This window comes from Eublepharis macularius, unplaced genomic scaffold, assembly GCF_028583425.1.
Source record: "Eublepharis macularius isolate TG4126 unplaced genomic scaffold, MPM_Emac_v1.0 Eublepharis_20, whole genome shotgun sequence".
Classification (NCBI taxonomy): Eukaryota; Metazoa; Chordata; class Lepidosauria; order Squamata; family Eublepharidae; genus Eublepharis; species Eublepharis macularius.
Window position 1 is genome coordinate 75,917 of NW_026559722.1, and position 16,629 is coordinate 92,545.

Genomic DNA, 16,629 nt, shown 5'->3' on the forward strand with positions numbered 1-16,629 from the left:
AAGACATGGAGATTATCCACAGCACAAAAAGTTCAATATTTTGCCATATATTGCATTCCAGCTGGCAATTACCTAGCGACAGTTTACCCTCCGCCGGAATCTACAGTAACCATCATCACCAGAGCGGTTTTTAAGTGGATTTTCGGGACGCTCCACTTACCGCTTGCGAGAGTAGTCGTTCAGAGAGGACACGGAGAAGGAGGTCTTGGGTTACCGGAGATTGGACTGTGGTTCCTATCCATCTTTCTAGTTTTTAACTGTGGAACTTGGCAGCAGAATGCGACGGGCTTGATTACGCAAGAAATGTACACCAGACAGTTCTTTATGGACAGTTGGGTAGACACCAGATGGGCAAAACGATGGTGGAAAGAAGGCTCTCTGCCGACCCGCTTGACGGCTTCGATGAAAGTACAGCTTCCTGACTTTATGGTTGAGGTAGCAAAGGGGATACAGAAACATGGCATCGAAGCCTCAGAAGTCAAGGGAACTAGCCCGGGAACTAAAGGAGTTACCGGAAAGTTGTACTGGACTGTTATGCACCGAAGTCGGTTGGTACCCTATGACGAAGAGAGACGGAAGAAGGAGACGCTTTCTTCGTATTTGAGGGACCAGATCTTTCCTATCCCCACCTTCGGTGACCGGACCATACCTTATGCCCTACGGGATCTTCGTTGGAGGACTTACCATCAGATATTATATGTGGGAAGTAAAAAGTTTGGGGCGACAGAAGATCAACAGCGTTGCCCCAGGGTGCTTTGTAGGTCTTTGAATCCACATACCAACATTCCTGAGACCATCCCCCATGTTGTGAAGGAGTGTGTAGCTGTAAGGAGGTCGTGGGCAGGAGTAGCCAGAGCATTGCAATGGCCTTTTCTGATATCACAACACTGGGAAACGATTGTCTCGGGATTGGAGCCGACAGAAGGGTTTGGGAATCCCAGGGAGCAGGGGGGCTGTCCGGGTGAGAAGGCTGGTATTAAGGTTCCTTGGGCACTGGTTAGGTTAGTGAATCTCATCTTTGTTAGTACTGTGATGAAAAACAGAAGGGAGGAGGTGTATACCAAAAAGGCAGTACCCTTAGTTGAAACGGTACATACTGTAACAGATTATTTGGCGAAAATTAAAAGGTGGGAAGAAAAGAGGATGAAGGGCGTGAAGTGGCTGAGCAGGTGGAGGTGGTTTCATGAGATCAACCCGCCAGTTCCTTGAAGTCAGATATAATTGCTTCCTACCTTGACTTCTCTCAAGTTGGATAGACATCTGTTGTATAACTTAATTCTTCTTTTTCTTTTTCTTTTATTTCCTTAATTAGTAAAAAGTGAAAAGTTGATAGTTAATAGTTGATAGTTCATAGTTCATAGTTAATAGTTAATAGTTAATAATGAATAAAGTTAATAAAGTTAATACAGTTAATAAAGTTAATAAAGTTAATAAAGTTTGAAACATGAACAGCCTGAATGTTGATGGCTTACATTTATGTCGATGCTTGATGCTTAATGCTTTATGCTTAATGTTAATATTTAATGGTGATATTTAATGCTAGAAATATTTAGATGCCTATATTAATATGTAATATGTACGTATGTAGGTATGTATGTATGTATTAACTGTATTAACTGTATTTATTGTTTCAATTGTAATTATGCATCTTGGAATTTGTTGCTTACAGTTTGTTGTAGAATGGTTATTATTAAATAAAAAATCTATTTTCCTAAAAAAAAAAAATCTATTTTCCTAACCCTAACCCTAACCCTAACCCTAACCCTAACCCTAACCCTAACCCCACCCACCTTGAATAGCAGACGTGCGATCAAGGAGCTCTCACTTCCTGGTTTGGATTTTCGCTTTTTTGACCTATTATATCTCTGACAAAAATTTCAATTTTGGTCAGACTTTGTTCCTAAGGGTACCCCCATCAGGGGGTGCGAATATGGAGCCCCCCCCTCCTGGGGGGGACCCCCAAATTGAGATCGAATTTTGGCCTATACAAGACAATGGAGACAATGGAGAGCATGCTTCTCAGCATGGCCTACAAGAAAAAGGCTTCCAACTTCATCTGCTGCCATCCTCTTTGGGAGTTGCGCCTTCGGACGTCACGGACAGTAAGGATGTTCAAGGGCCCCTGGGGAATCTAGACCGGACCCCCGTTTTGGGTTTTCAACCCTCCCAGAAGACCCCTGCCGCTTTAAAGGACAATCCCTTTTCCATATTGCTTTCAATAGAACATGCAGCAGCAGAGGGAGCTGTAACCTTAGAGGGGTCTGGGGATGACCTGGCCCCGGACGTGGTGGGTGAGAGTTTGAATGACACCTTTACTCCTGAGGAGACCCAGAGCACTCGAAAACCCGTTACACGTGGCCCTACTCTTGAGGAGACCTTTACATCAAAGAACGCCCTGGCCTCTGGGAAGGCTGTTACACGTGTCCTTACTCACGAGGAGACCTTTGCTCCTACGCAAAACTTGAATGCTGGGGAGGCTGTTACACGTGTCCTTACTCACGAGGAGACCTTTGCTCCTACGCAAAACTTGATGGCTGGGGAGGCCGTTACACTTGTCCTTACTCGCGAGGAGACCTTCACTCCTATACAAATCCTGAATGCTGGGGAGGCCGTTACACGTGTCCTTACTCGCGAGGAGACCTTTGTTCCTATGCAAAACTTGAATGCTGGGGAAGCTGTTACACGTGTCCCTACTCATGAGGAGACCTCTGCTCCTAAGCAAGACCTGAATGTTGGGGGGGCTGTTACACATGTCCTTACTCGCGAGGAGACCTTTGCTCCTATGCAAATCCTGAATGCTAGGGAGGTGCTTACACGTGTCCTTACTCACGAGGAGACCTTTACTCCTATGCAAATCCTGAATGCTGGGAAGGCTGTTACACGTGTCCTTACTCACGAGGAGACCTTTGCTCCTACGAAAACCCTGAATGCTGGGGACGCTGTTACACATGTACTTACTCATGAGGAGACCTTTATAACTCAGGAGGCCCAGAAGACTGAGAACTTTATTACGCAGGTCCTTACTCCCGAGGAGACCTCTACTCCCATTCCTCATTCTGACACACCAGTGTGTTGTGATGTGATGGACCGGCTTGCTGACCCAGATGTTGACACGGCTGAACCAGATATGCAATCTATTAAAAGCCGAGATAGACTTCCGATAACAGCTGCTGTGCAAATGGAGAAACAAGGACAGGCCCTTAAACAGACAGGGGGCCCCTCCCACAGCACCGAATTTCAGGAAGACATACGGCGGTCAAGACTCTGCCCCGACCAAGGGAGTGAAGTTGAATTTATTCTTACCTCTGACTCCGACCTTGATCTTGGCCGTGTTTCCCGGGTTGACTCTATTGATGTCGCTGTTATCCAACGCCAAAGAGCAACTTATAAACAATCGAAGGCTTCCTTTGTCCTGGGAAAGGGGGATGATTTTTCTCAGCGGCGTATGGACCGTTATCTTGACGAGGTGATGGATTTAGCTAAGTCCCCTATAGCTTGTAGAGCAAAATCGGAACCTGTTCCTTCGGAGATCCCCGTGGAGAAAGACATCGTCTCCTCTAACACAGACTTACCCCGAGAGCCCGAAGAGGAAAGGCAAAGATGGGCCGCGGGACTACGTAAAGCTCGTTACCAGCTAAAAGAAACGGAAATTTCCATTCAAAATGTGGATAAACACCTAGTGGATTGTCTGGACCTTGAACGGCGTGCTAAACTCCTTAAACAGAAGGACAGATTTCTTGATATAATACTGAAAGAGACACACAAGGTCCACGTTTATGAGGACTTATTCAAACTGGCACAAGTCGATGAAGACTCTTCAAACATCGTCCCTTCCTCCCGAACGAAATGTTCTAAGGGTGTCATTGACCACAGTTCGTCCCCGGAGGAACAACCGGCTAAAAAGAAGCAGAAGCAAGGGCGAGAATCTCACTCGGCCCGAACTTCACAGGGTGCCCGAGAACATGCAGACCGACAGTCTTCCCAGAGTCTTGAACAAGAAGATTGTTCTACACATATTTATGGACAGCTCTCAGAGGAGCAAAATACGAGTATAGCAAAACAGGGGGTTGGAATCGGGGACTTGTCTCCGGCCCTGTCTATGGAATGTGGAACCCCAGGGATAGAATCTAATGCTGTCCGGAATGTTAGAGAGATCCAATTGACTAATGCCTGGGAGAAGATAAAGTTTGGTCCCATGTCTAAGGGTCTGGACCTTTTGGTTCCAGAACAAATGAATAAGCTCGATTTGGCAAAGTTCTGGGGTTTTCTGTTGACTCATGTGGGATGGGTGATGGTACCCACACCTTCGTTAACTAAGAGAAGCAAGGACTCGATGATAGACTTGCTTGATAAACAAAAGGAGGTGTTGTTTACCTATCTTACTGATGGAGAGGAAACCGGACAAGAGCCGCCGCCGCAAAATCTTCTTTATGCCAGATCCCTATCGATCAACATCGTTGATAGGCTTGTCATAGGACGTCGGAGTCGTACTTCGACGGAGACCTATCCCTCCTGGTTGACGGAGGAGGGACTTACGAAACTTCTCAAAGGTATCTGTCGTCGTGCTGAAGAAAGACCGCCGGCGGAAGGCACGGGATTTCTTGACGAACCTGGCAAGAGAGCGACAGAAATGACACAAAAAGATTTGATACACTGGTGCGTCCAAGTGTTGCATGTTTTCAAAGTCCGTGTTCAACGACTAAAGGGAGAGGCGGAGACGTCGACTGGAAGGAGTGTCGCGCCCAGGAAAGGAAGGCTTGAACGGAAAACTGTGTCTAAGATGATGACGGATACGACTCAGCTGGCTAATCCTGTGACGATTCCATCGCATGCTGAATTATCTGCCATGATAGCAGCACAAGATGCCCGAATGTGTCGCCAGGGAGACTCTGCTTCGCAGAGTCTCCCGCAAACGGGTGAGGGTCACGGTCGTTTCTGTTCTGTGGATAAGAGGCTCTTTCTAGAAGATGAAGAGGGACGTAGGAAGAAAGGAGAGAGAGGGATGAAAGATGAAAAGGGGACTGAAAAGGAAGGAGAGGGAGGAGATGAGGACAGCGGGGGGTTATCTGGCTTATCTGGCATAGAATCTCTCTCTAGTTCCGAAAGGGAAGAGGAGGAAGAAGAGGAGATGGAGTTAGCCCCTACTAAGGAAGGTGGATGTATATCAGATAGGGATATTAAGAGAAAGGAAGTAGTTTCTTCGGAGAGATGTGGAGGGAAGCCGCAGAGGGAGGGGAGAAGGGAGGGGAGAAGGAAGGAGAGCAGGGAATTAAACTTTAGGGACAAGGCACCCCTGCGGGGGAATGTTTTGCAAGTGGATACTGGGTCTTCGGGTGTTCTTTCTCTTCCCGATACAGCACAGACCAGCCTGTCATCTGAAGGGAAGGGAGAAGCTGTTAGCTTGACCTCAATGACTAGGACTATGAACGAGACAGTTCTACCGATGCAGACAGACATGCAATCAGAACAGGACTCCCTTCTGATCACCGTGCAAGGAAACTTACCTGTGACGACTGAAGATATCTCGATAGGGAACTTCGTCATGGACACGGATTCGGAATTGATTGAACTGCGACTTAATACAGGACCTGTGAGTAAAGAAAACATACATGAGACATTTGAGACATATGTAAATCCTTCTGCAGGAACTTCAGTGATCTTGCAGGAGGATCCTTCCAATCATGTAACATCAGAGACAAACGGAAAGCGGGAACGTGATACACAAATATCGGTATGCACGGTTAGGGTGGAAAAGGGAGCCCAAGGTTTGGGAATTGGAGTAGGAGATGTTGATGTGTCACAAGGTACGCCAGTGGGGATAGCATTGGGAAACCAAGGAGAACCTAAGAGGGATGTGGTCCTACCGGTTCCTAGAAACCCGGGAGTAACTGTAACAACACCTAGGTTACCTACGAGTAATACTCTTCCTGGCGCAATGTCTAAGGTTTCAGCAGCAAGTTTTAGAGAATCTTTAACAACAGATTCTAGGGAACCTCTAACAACGGGTTCTAGTGAATCCTTACCAGCCCACACACCTTCCGTTGGGAGCGCAGGAACGTCTTATGCAGACATGTTGAGGGGAACCGGTAGGAGGCCAAGGGACCCGGGATCACGGAGGGAGGGGGAAACGGATGGAGAACCCCCCCGCCGTCGGACGGATTTTGAAAAGGAGAGACTGGAGGATGAAGAATTCTTAGAGGATTTCTTCAATATGAGAGAAGATGAAGGAGAATTTGATCCGAGGCAAAGATTTGTTATTCGGTTCAGGTATAAAGGCTCAGATCCACAAAAGCTCACAGAAGAATACATGATAGAGGAGGTGCTTTTAGGGATAATGGGAATTCCACGAGGCGACATACTGGCAGTTATCATGCCGCCGGGGCTTAGGGAAACCGATGTTTGTTTTGTGTCAGAACGAGGATACCAGAAGGGTTGGGGGAGGTTGAGAGAAATCATGAGGTCGACCCCGAATCCCTTTGGTGACTATGACATTATTCCCCTCTTCCGAGGAGAATCGAGGGTTCTGACGGTGGCCTTCAGAACGACAAATATTCCAGCAGAGGATGTGGAACAATGGCTGGGCAGATTTTGCAAGGTGTTGTTACCCCCCCAAAAGGCCCTCAATTCGTGGGGCATTTGGAAAGGAGAATATAAGACTGTCGTCTCTTTGCAAAGAGATTTCAGGAGTAAACTACAACATATTCCTAAATATTTTTTTCTGGGAGGAGATAGAGGGATCACCAGGTACAGTGGGCAACCCCCAGCATGCTTCCAATGTGGGGGGTTTGACCATATTAGGCAACACTGTGCCACACCTTTGTGTTCTGTCTGTGGGAGGAGGGGCCATAACTCCACACAATGTACAACTGGAGTGGTCTGTAACCTTTGTGGCCGCCAAGGCCACACGTACCTTCTGTGTCCCGACGCGCATTATAACAAGTGGTATCCAAACTCGTACTCAAAACTCGTTCGCTGTCACCCTCATTTAAATCGAACAGATGAGGATTCATCGACTAGCCAATTTTCAGAGGGTGCTACTGCAAAACACGGGGAGAAGGACAGTAACGAATGTTTACATGAAGGGGGTTGGCAGGAGGTAAAGAGGACTTCGCACGATGTCCTTAGAGGCAGGGTAAGACGGGGAGTGTATAACCCGATACGAACGATGGTCAGCAACCGATTTGAAGCCTTGAATGTGACAGAAGAGGAAGGTACGCAAGATACGCCTCTGGCCTCCTTTACTACCGGATCATGTATCAACCCGGAACAAAAACAAAGAGATGACATGCAGACTGATAGAAAGGCGGGATCGGAGAAACCTAAGATGAGGAAAGAGTCAAGGAAAGAGTCAAGGAAAGAGTCGAAGAAAGCCATATTCCGTACATACGAAAACCTTACAGAAAAGGAACTCCAGGTAATTTCTGAAGAACTCAACGAAAAGATCCAAAAGGTGACCCAAGCACTTTCCGCTGCAGAAGGTGCATCTGAGGAGGTACAACTACGTTTAAGTCAAAAGGAGCATTATTGGAGAGACGAGGTTACCTGCATACAACGTGAACTGGCTAGAAGAAGGGACCGAGACCCAAACCTTACCGAGGAACCGTTAAGTGACTCCCAGATGATGATGGTGGAAGAAGCGCCAGAACAGGAGGCGATGCTGAACCAGGGAGACACACAGAACCAGGAACAGATACCTATGTATACAGATGGACAAAGACATGAACAAATTAGAGAGCGAATTGCAGAGATAAGCGAGGACCTTGAAGGAGGGAAGACAGAATCGATGGAGTGGATAAGTGGAATATCATTGGTGGAAAAGAACCCTGTGACAGACGACCAGTCTGACTCTCCTCCTGACCAGGAAAAGGTTCCTCAACAGCACGAGTATCCTCCTCCTGTTAGCTTACCCGACTCAAGGGGAAACATTTTGACGCCGTGCGCGTCATTTCCATGTAAGGCCACGCCTCCTGATCCGCAGGAGGAGGTGGAGACGATGAGTTTAGAAACTGTAGTGGAAGGCACGGAGGAAGACCGGCGAGGTTTGTAGGAAAAGAATAGGAAGAGGAAAGATAAAATGACAGTCGATAAGTTCAATGGAACTGGATTTAAGATGGCTTATGGTTTTATTGCTATTGCTGCTATCTTATATTCATTAACAATACCAATGGAGTTGAACATACTTACCTGGAATTGTAGAGGGCTACGGCAGTCGGTGAGGAGAGAAGATGTTTATTACCACATTAGGAGGCTAAAGGCTGATGTTTTTGTCCTGCAAGAAACTAATATTAGTACTCCTAGGGAGAGGAGTGCAGCGCAGAATTCCTGGACTTGGGGGCCTTCAATTTGGTCTTTGAAAGAAGAGGAAGGAACGGGAGGTGTCGCGGTTCTCTTCTTATGCAATCCTGATCTTAAAGTTATGAGGACCATCGATGCTATGCCGGGTCATCTTATAATAGTGGACTTCAATCTTAAAAACCCGGCAAAAGCGTTAGACAGCAAGTTTAGGTTGTGTGCCCTCTATGCTCCTGTGAAGGCAATTCATAGACGACAACTGTGGCAAACATTGGAGGATCATATTGGTACAAAGAGGGCTCTACTCGTGGCGGGAGATTTCAATGTTCGCTCCGAGCGAGAGGATAGAATTAATTTGAGAGCCGGTGCTCAAATGGGAACGTCTGCCCCCGTATTTAAACAGCTGACAATGGAGGAAAAAAGACTGAAAGCCCTTCTTAAAGATCGCCTTGGCTTGATGGATGCGGGGCTACAGAATGATGGGGAATTAGATTTTCTCCCTACGCATCACCGGGCAACGTTCCGACGTAAATTCACAGCAACCTTAGGGTGTAAGATGACTTATTATCACCCTCTGTCGACAAGCAGGCTGGACAGAATATGGGCCCCAGCGGCTCTCCCCCTTACGGGATGTAAGATTATTTTGACGCCGTGGTCAGACCACGCTATTCTTCAAGTATTATTTGCAGGACAACCCAATAGGAGGAATCACAAACCAGCTTGGCGACTCAGTGAAGCGGACCTCCGGACCTTTCGGATGGAACCGGAAATTGTTCTGACGCTTGAATGCCAGAAGCGTATAAAGTCTGGGATGGATGTCCTCGATTGGTGGGAAAGGACGAAAGATGCCATACGATATGCTTCGGTTCGGGCCAGGAGAGTGCAGGGCAGTTATGAACTGTCACAATATCACAGAGCGATCCAGAACGTACTTGCATGCAGATGGAGAATGAACAAGGGCCTTGACGTTGACAATGAACGGCTTCGACGCAATCAAGAAGTTATTAAAACTTACCGCCTTACCCAACGTCGACGGCATCATATGGCACGGGTGGCTAGAGCGTCGGGGCCGTTAATTGAGAAGGGAGAATGGCAAAAAGATCGCCTGCCTCGATACAACCAGACTCTGTCCGCGTTAAAAGGAGGTCCGTCAGATGGACTACTTCAAGAACCGGTCGAGATAGCAGAAGAGGTCTCTAGATTTTATAGAGAATTTTACGCGGTTTCGGAAACCTCTCCTGATGAAGTACGCATTCAGTCCTATCTAGAAAGTGCCTTTGGGCAGAAACCGTTACCGCCAAACGAAGAAGATCTTTGCGAACTCTCTCGGCCCTTCGAGCAAGAAGAAATCCAGCGAGCCATTCAGGCGGGTAAACGTAACTCTAAGCCGGGACCGGATGGGTTACCGTATGGGTTCTATAAGAACTTTAAAGATCACTTAGTTCCCATCTTGACGGAGGTCTTTAATGAGATGCTGCAGAGGGCGAGGGTGGGACGGAGTTTTTTACACGGATCAATGAGTCTATTGTACAAAGGAGGAGATCCGACTCTGATAGGCAACTGGAGACCCATCACGGTTAACAACACCGATTACAGGATACTAGCAAGGGTCCTCAATAATAGGTTGAAAAAACTGGCTAATGCACTAGTGCAGGTTGGACAAACCAGCTCTGTACCCGGAAGGAGAATGGGGCATACCACCTGTGTTTTCAGACAGATTTTTGACCGGTTACAGCAAGAAAAGGAACATCTATGCATATTGCAGCTGGACCAGAGTAAAGCGTTTGACCGGGTTGACAGAGGCTACATGTGGGCTGTTTTAAAATTCCATGGATTGCCAGAACAGCTGATCAAGCTCCTACAGGCACTTTACATGAACGCGCAGGTTACACCAAACGTCGGAGGGTGTCGAGGGTCGCCATTTCCAGTACCCACGGGGGTTAGACAAGGATGCCCTCTCAGTCCTCTCCTGTACGTCTTGACACTAGATCCTCTTCTTAGGGCGTTGCAGAGAGATCGGTTCATCAGAGGAATTTTTCCCCACGGTTGTCCGCAGTATCGCATCACCAGTCTAGCCCACGCTGACGATTGTTACGTCATCCTCCGGAACACAGAGGAACTGCTAAAGGTGCGAGAACATTTACGGCGCTACGAAATTGTTTCCGGAGCAAAGGTGAACGAGCTTAAAAGTCAGATTTACGATCTCGACGGGCGGACGGGAAGAATGGAAGTGACTCCCATGGTGCCTACGGAGAAGGATCATAGAGACCGTGAGGAGCTGGAAGGACAGGTAGAAGGAAAGGAGAACAGACAGCATGACGACGAAGGAGCGAGCGGGACAGGAACGGGGATGCTGTCTCTGAAGATCCTGGGAGTCACCTTTTCTTTGAGAGCTGATGGCTGGAGGGATAATTGGATTGTATGGCAACAGCGAGTGTTGGAAAGACTGGACAGGTGGAAGACATGGAGATTATCCACAGCACAAAAAGTTCAATATTTTGCCATATATTGCATTCCAGCTGGCAATTACCTAGCGACAGTTTACCCTCCGCCGGAATCTACAGTAACCATCATCACCAGAGCGGTTTTTAAGTGGATTTTCGGGACGCTCCACTTACCGCTTGCGAGAGTAGTCGTTCAGAGAGGACACGGAGAAGGAGGTCTTGGGTTACCGGAGATTGGACTGTGGTTCCTATCCATCTTTCTAGTTTTTAACTGTGGAACTTGGCAGCAGAATGCGACGGGCTTGATTACGCAAGAAATGTACACCAGACAGTTCTTTATGGACAGTTGGGTAGACACCAGATGGGCAAAACGATGGTGGAAAGAAGGCTCTCTGCCGACCCGCTTGACGGCTTCGATGAAAGTACAGCTTCCTGACTTTATGGTTGAGGTAGCAAAGGGGATACAGAAACATGGCATCGAAGCCTCAGAAGTCAAGGGAACTAGCCCGGGAACTAAAGGAGTTACCGGAAAGTTGTACTGGACTGTTATGCACCGAAGTCGGTTGGTACCCTATGACGAAGAGAGACGGAAGAAGGAGACGCTTTCTTCGTATTTGAGGGACCAGATCTTTCCTATCCCCACCTTCGGTGACCGGACCATACCTTATGCCCTACGGGATCTTCGTTGGAGGACTTACCATCAGATATTATATGTGGGAAGTAAAAAGTTTGGGGCGACAGAAGATCAACAGCGTTGCCCCAGGGTGCTTTGTAGGTCTTTGAATCCACATACCAACATTCCTGAGACCATCCCCCATGTTGTGAAGGAGTGTGTAGCTGTAAGGAGGTCGTGGGCAGGAGTAGCCAGAGCATTGCAATGGCCTTTTCTGATATCACAACACTGGGAAACGATTGTCTCGGGATTGGAGCCGACAGAAGGGTTTGGGAATCCCAGGGAGCAGGGGGGCTGTCCGGGTGAGAAGGCTGGTATTAAGGTTCCTTGGGCACTGGTTAGGTTAGTGAATCTCATCTTTGTTAGTACTGTGATGAAAAACAGAAGGGAGGAGGTGTATACCAAAAAGGCAGTACCCTTAGTTGAAACGGTACATACTGTAACAGATTATTTGGCGAAAATTAAAAGGTGGGAAGAAAAGAGGATGAAGGGCGTGAAGTGGCTGAGCAGGTGGAGGTGGTTTCATGAGATCAACCCGCCAGTTCCTTGAAGTCAGATATAATTGCTTCCTACCTTGACTTCTCTCAAGTTGGATAGACATCTGTTGTATAACTTAATTCTTCTTTTTCTTTTTCTTTTATTTCCTTAATTAGTAAAAAGTGAAAAGTTGATAGTTAATAGTTGATAGTTCATAGTTCATAGTTAATAGTTAATAGTTAATAATGAATAAAGTTAATAAAGTTAATACAGTTAATAAAGTTAATAAAGTTAATAAAGTTTGAAACATGAACAGCCTGAATGTTGATGGCTTACATTTATGTCGATGCTTGATGCTTAATGCTTTATGCTTAATGTTAATATTTAATGGTGATATTTAATGCTAGAAATATTTAGATGCCTATATTAATATGTAATATGTACGTATGTAGGTATGTATGTATGTATTAACTGTATTAACTGTATTTATTGTTTCAATTGTAATTATGCATCTTGGAATTTGTTGCTTACAGTTTGTTGTAGAATGGTTATTATTAAATAAAAAATCTATTTTCCTAAAAAAAAAAAATCTATTTTCCTAACCCTAACCCTAACCCTAACCCTAACCCTAACCCTAACCCTAACCCCACCCACCTTGAATAGCAGACGTACGATCAAGGAGCTCTCACTTCCTGGTTTGGATTTTCGCTTTTTTGACCTATTATATCTCTGACAAAAATTTCAATTTTGGTCAGACTTTGTTCCTAAGGGTACCCCCATCAGGGGGTGCGAATATGGAGCCCCCCCCTCCTGGGGGGGACCCCCAAATTGAGATCGAATTTTGGCCTATACAAGACAATGGAGACAATGGAGAGCATGCTTCTCAGCATGGCCTACAAGAAAAAGGCTTCCAACTTCATCTGCTGCCATCCTCTTTGGGAGTTGCGCCTTCGGACGTCACGGACAGTAAGGATGTTCAAGGGCCCCTGGGGAATCTAGACCGGACCCCCGTTTTGGGTTTTCAACCCTCCCAGAAGACCCCTGCCGCTTTAAAGGACAATCCCTTTTCCATATTGCTTTCAATAGAACATGCAGCAGCAGAGGGAGCTGTAACCTTAGAGGGGTCTGGGGATGACCTGGCCCCGGACGTGGTGGGTGAGAGTTTGAATGACACCTTTACTCCTGAGGAGACCCAGAGCACTCGAAAACCCGTTACACGTGGCCCTACTCTTGAGGAGACCTTTACATCAAAGAACGCCCTGGCCTCTGGGAAGGCTGTTACACGTGTCCTTACTCACGAGGAGACCTTTGCTCCTACGCAAAACTTGAATGCTGGGGAGGCTGTTACACGTGTCCTTACTCACGAGGAGACCTTTGCTCCTACGCAAAACTTGATGGCTGGGGAGGCCGTTACACTTGTCCTTACTCGCGAGGAGACCTTCACTCCTATACAAATCCTGAATGCTGGGGAGGCCGTTACACGTGTCCTTACTCGCGAGGAGACCTTTGTTCCTATGCAAAACTTGAATGCTGGGGAAGCTGTTACACGTGTCCCTACTCATGAGGAGACCTCTGCTCCTAAGCAAGACCTGAATGTTGGGGGGGCTGTTACACATGTCCTTACTCGCGAGGAGACCTTTGCTCCTATGCAAATCCTGAATGCTAGGGAGGTGCTTACACGTGTCCTTACTCACGAGGAGACCTTTACTCCTATGCAAATCCTGAATGCTGGGAAGGCTGTTACACGTGTCCTTACTCACGAGGAGACCTTTGCTCCTACGAAAACCCTGAATGCTGGGGACGCTGTTACACATGTACTTACTCATGAGGAGACCTTTATAACTCAGGAGGCCCAGAAGACTGAGAACTTTATTACGCAGGTCCTTACTCCCGAGGAGACCTCTACTCCCATTCCTCATTCTGACACACCAGTGTGTTGTGATGTGATGGACCGGCTTGCTGACCCAGATGTTGACACGGCTGAACCAGATATGCAATCTATTAAAAGCCGAGATAGACTTCCGATAACAGCTGCTGTGCAAATGGAGAAACAAGGACAGGCCCTTAAACAGACAGGGGGCCCCTCCCACAGCACCGAATTTCAGGAAGACATACGGCGGTCAAGACTCTGCCCCGACCAAGGGAGTGAAGTTGAATTTATTCTTACCTCTGACTCCGACCTTGATCTTGGCCGTGTTTCCCGGGTTGACTCTATTGATGTCGCTGTTATCCAACGCCAAAGAGCAACTTATAAACAATCGAAGGCTTCCTTTGTCCTGGGAAAGGGGGATGATTTTTCTCAGCGGCGTATGGACCGTTATCTTGACGAGGTGATGGATTTAGCTAAGTCCCCTATAGCTTGTAGAGCAAAATCGGAACCTGTTCCTTCGGAGATCCCCGTGGAGAAAGACATCGTCTCCTCTAACACAGACTTACCCCGAGAGCCCGAAGAGGAAAGGCAAAGATGGGCCGAGGGACTACGTAAAGCTCGTTACCAGCTAAAAGAAACGGAAATTTCCATTCAAAATGTGGATAAACACCTAGTGGATTGTCTGGACCTTGAACGGCGTGCTAAACTCCTTAAACAGAAGGACAGATTTCTTGATATAATACTGAAAGAGACACACAAGGTCCACGTTTATGAGGACTTATTCAAACTGGCACAAGTCGATGAAGACTCTTCAAACATCGTCCCTTCCTCCCGAACGAAATGTTCTAAGGGTGTCATTGACCACAGTTCGTCCCCGGAGGAACAACCGGCTAAAAAGAAGCAGAAGCAAGGGCGAGAATCTCACTCGGCCCGAACTTCACAGGGTGCCCGAGAACATGCAGACCGACAGTCTTCCCAGAGTCTTGAACAAGAAGATTGTTCTACACATATTTATGGACAGCTCTCAGAGGAGCAAAATACGAGTATAGCAAAACAGGGGGTTGGAATCGGGGACTTGTCTCCGGCCCTGTCTCTGGAATGTGGAACCCCAGGGATAGAATCTAATGCTGTCCGGAATGTTAGAGAGATCCATTTGACTAATGCCTGGGAGAAGATAAAGTTTGGTCCCATGTCTAAGGGTCTGGACCTTTTGGTTCCAGAACAAATGAATAAGCTCGATTTGGCAAAGTTCTGGGGTTTTCTGTTGACTCATGTGGGATGGGTGATGGTACCCACACCTTCGTTAACTAAGAGAAGCAAGGACTCGATGATAGACTTGCTTGATAAACAAAAGGAGGTGTTGTTTACCTATCTTACTGATGGAGAGGAAACCGGACAAGAGCCGCCGCCGCAAAATCTTCTTTATGCCAGATCCCTATCGATCAACATCGTTGATAGGCTTGTCATAGGACGTCGGAGTCGTACTTCGACGGAGACCTATCCCTCCTGGTTGACGGAGGAGGGACTTACGAAACTTCTCAAAGGTATCTGTCGTCGTGCTGAAGAAAGACCGCCGGCGGAAGGCACGGGATTTCTTGACGAACCTGGCAAGAGAGCGACAGAAATGACACAAAAAGATTTGATACACTGGTGCGTCCAAGTGTTGCATGTTTTCAAAGTCCGTGTTCAACGACTAAAGGGAGAGGCGGAGACGTCGACTGGAAGGAGTGTCGCGCCCAGGAAAGGAAGGCTTGAACGGAAAACTGTGTCTAAGATGATGACGGATACGACTCAGCTGGCTAATCCTGTGACGATTCCATCGCATGCTGAATTATCTGCCATGATAGCAGCACAAGATGCCCGAATGTGTCGCCAGGGAGACTCTGCTTCGCAGAGTCTCCCGCAAACGGGTGAGGGTCACGGTCGTTTCTGTTCTGTGGATAAGAGGCTCTTTCTAGAAGATGAAGAGGGACGTAGGAAGAAAGGAGAGAGAGGGATGAAAGATGAAAAGGGGACTGAAAAGGAAGGAGAGGGAGGAGATGAGGACAGCGGGGGGTTATCTGGCTTATCTGGCATAGAATCTCTCTCTAGTTCCGAAAGGGAAGAGGAGGAAGAAGAGGAGATGGAGTTAGCCCCTACTAAGGAAGGTGGATGTATATCAGATAGGGATATTAAGAGAAAGGAAGTAGTTTCTTCGGAGAGATGTGGAGGGAAGCCGCAGAGGGAGGGGAGAAGGGAGGGGAGAAGGAAGGAGAGCAGGGAATTAAACTTTAGGGACAAGGCACCCCTGCGGGGGAATGTTTTGCAAGTGGATACTGGGTCTTCGGGTGTTCTTTCTCTTCCCGATACAGCACAGACCAGCCTGTCATCTGAAGGGAAGGGAGAAGCTGTTAGCTTGACCTCAATGACTAGGACTATGAACGAGACAGTTCTACCGATGCAGACAGACATGCAATCAGAACAGGACTCCCTTCTGATCACCGTGCAAGGAAACTTACCTGTGACGACTGAAGATATCTCGATAGGGAACTTCGTCATGGACACGGATTCGGAATTGATTGAACTGCGACTTAATACAGGACCTGTGAGTAAAGAAAACATACATGAGACATTTGAGACATATGTAAATCCTTCTGCAGGAACTTCAGTGATCTTGCAGGAGGATCCTTCCAATCATGTAACATCAGAGACAAACGGAAAGCGGGAACGTGATACACAAATATCGGTATGCACGGTTAGGGTGGAAAAGGGAGCCCAAGGTTTGGGAATTGGAGTAGGAGATGTTGATGTGTCACAAGGTACGCCAGTGGGGATAGCATTGGGAAACCAAGGAGAACCTAAGAGGGATGTGGTCCTACCGGTTCCTAGAAACC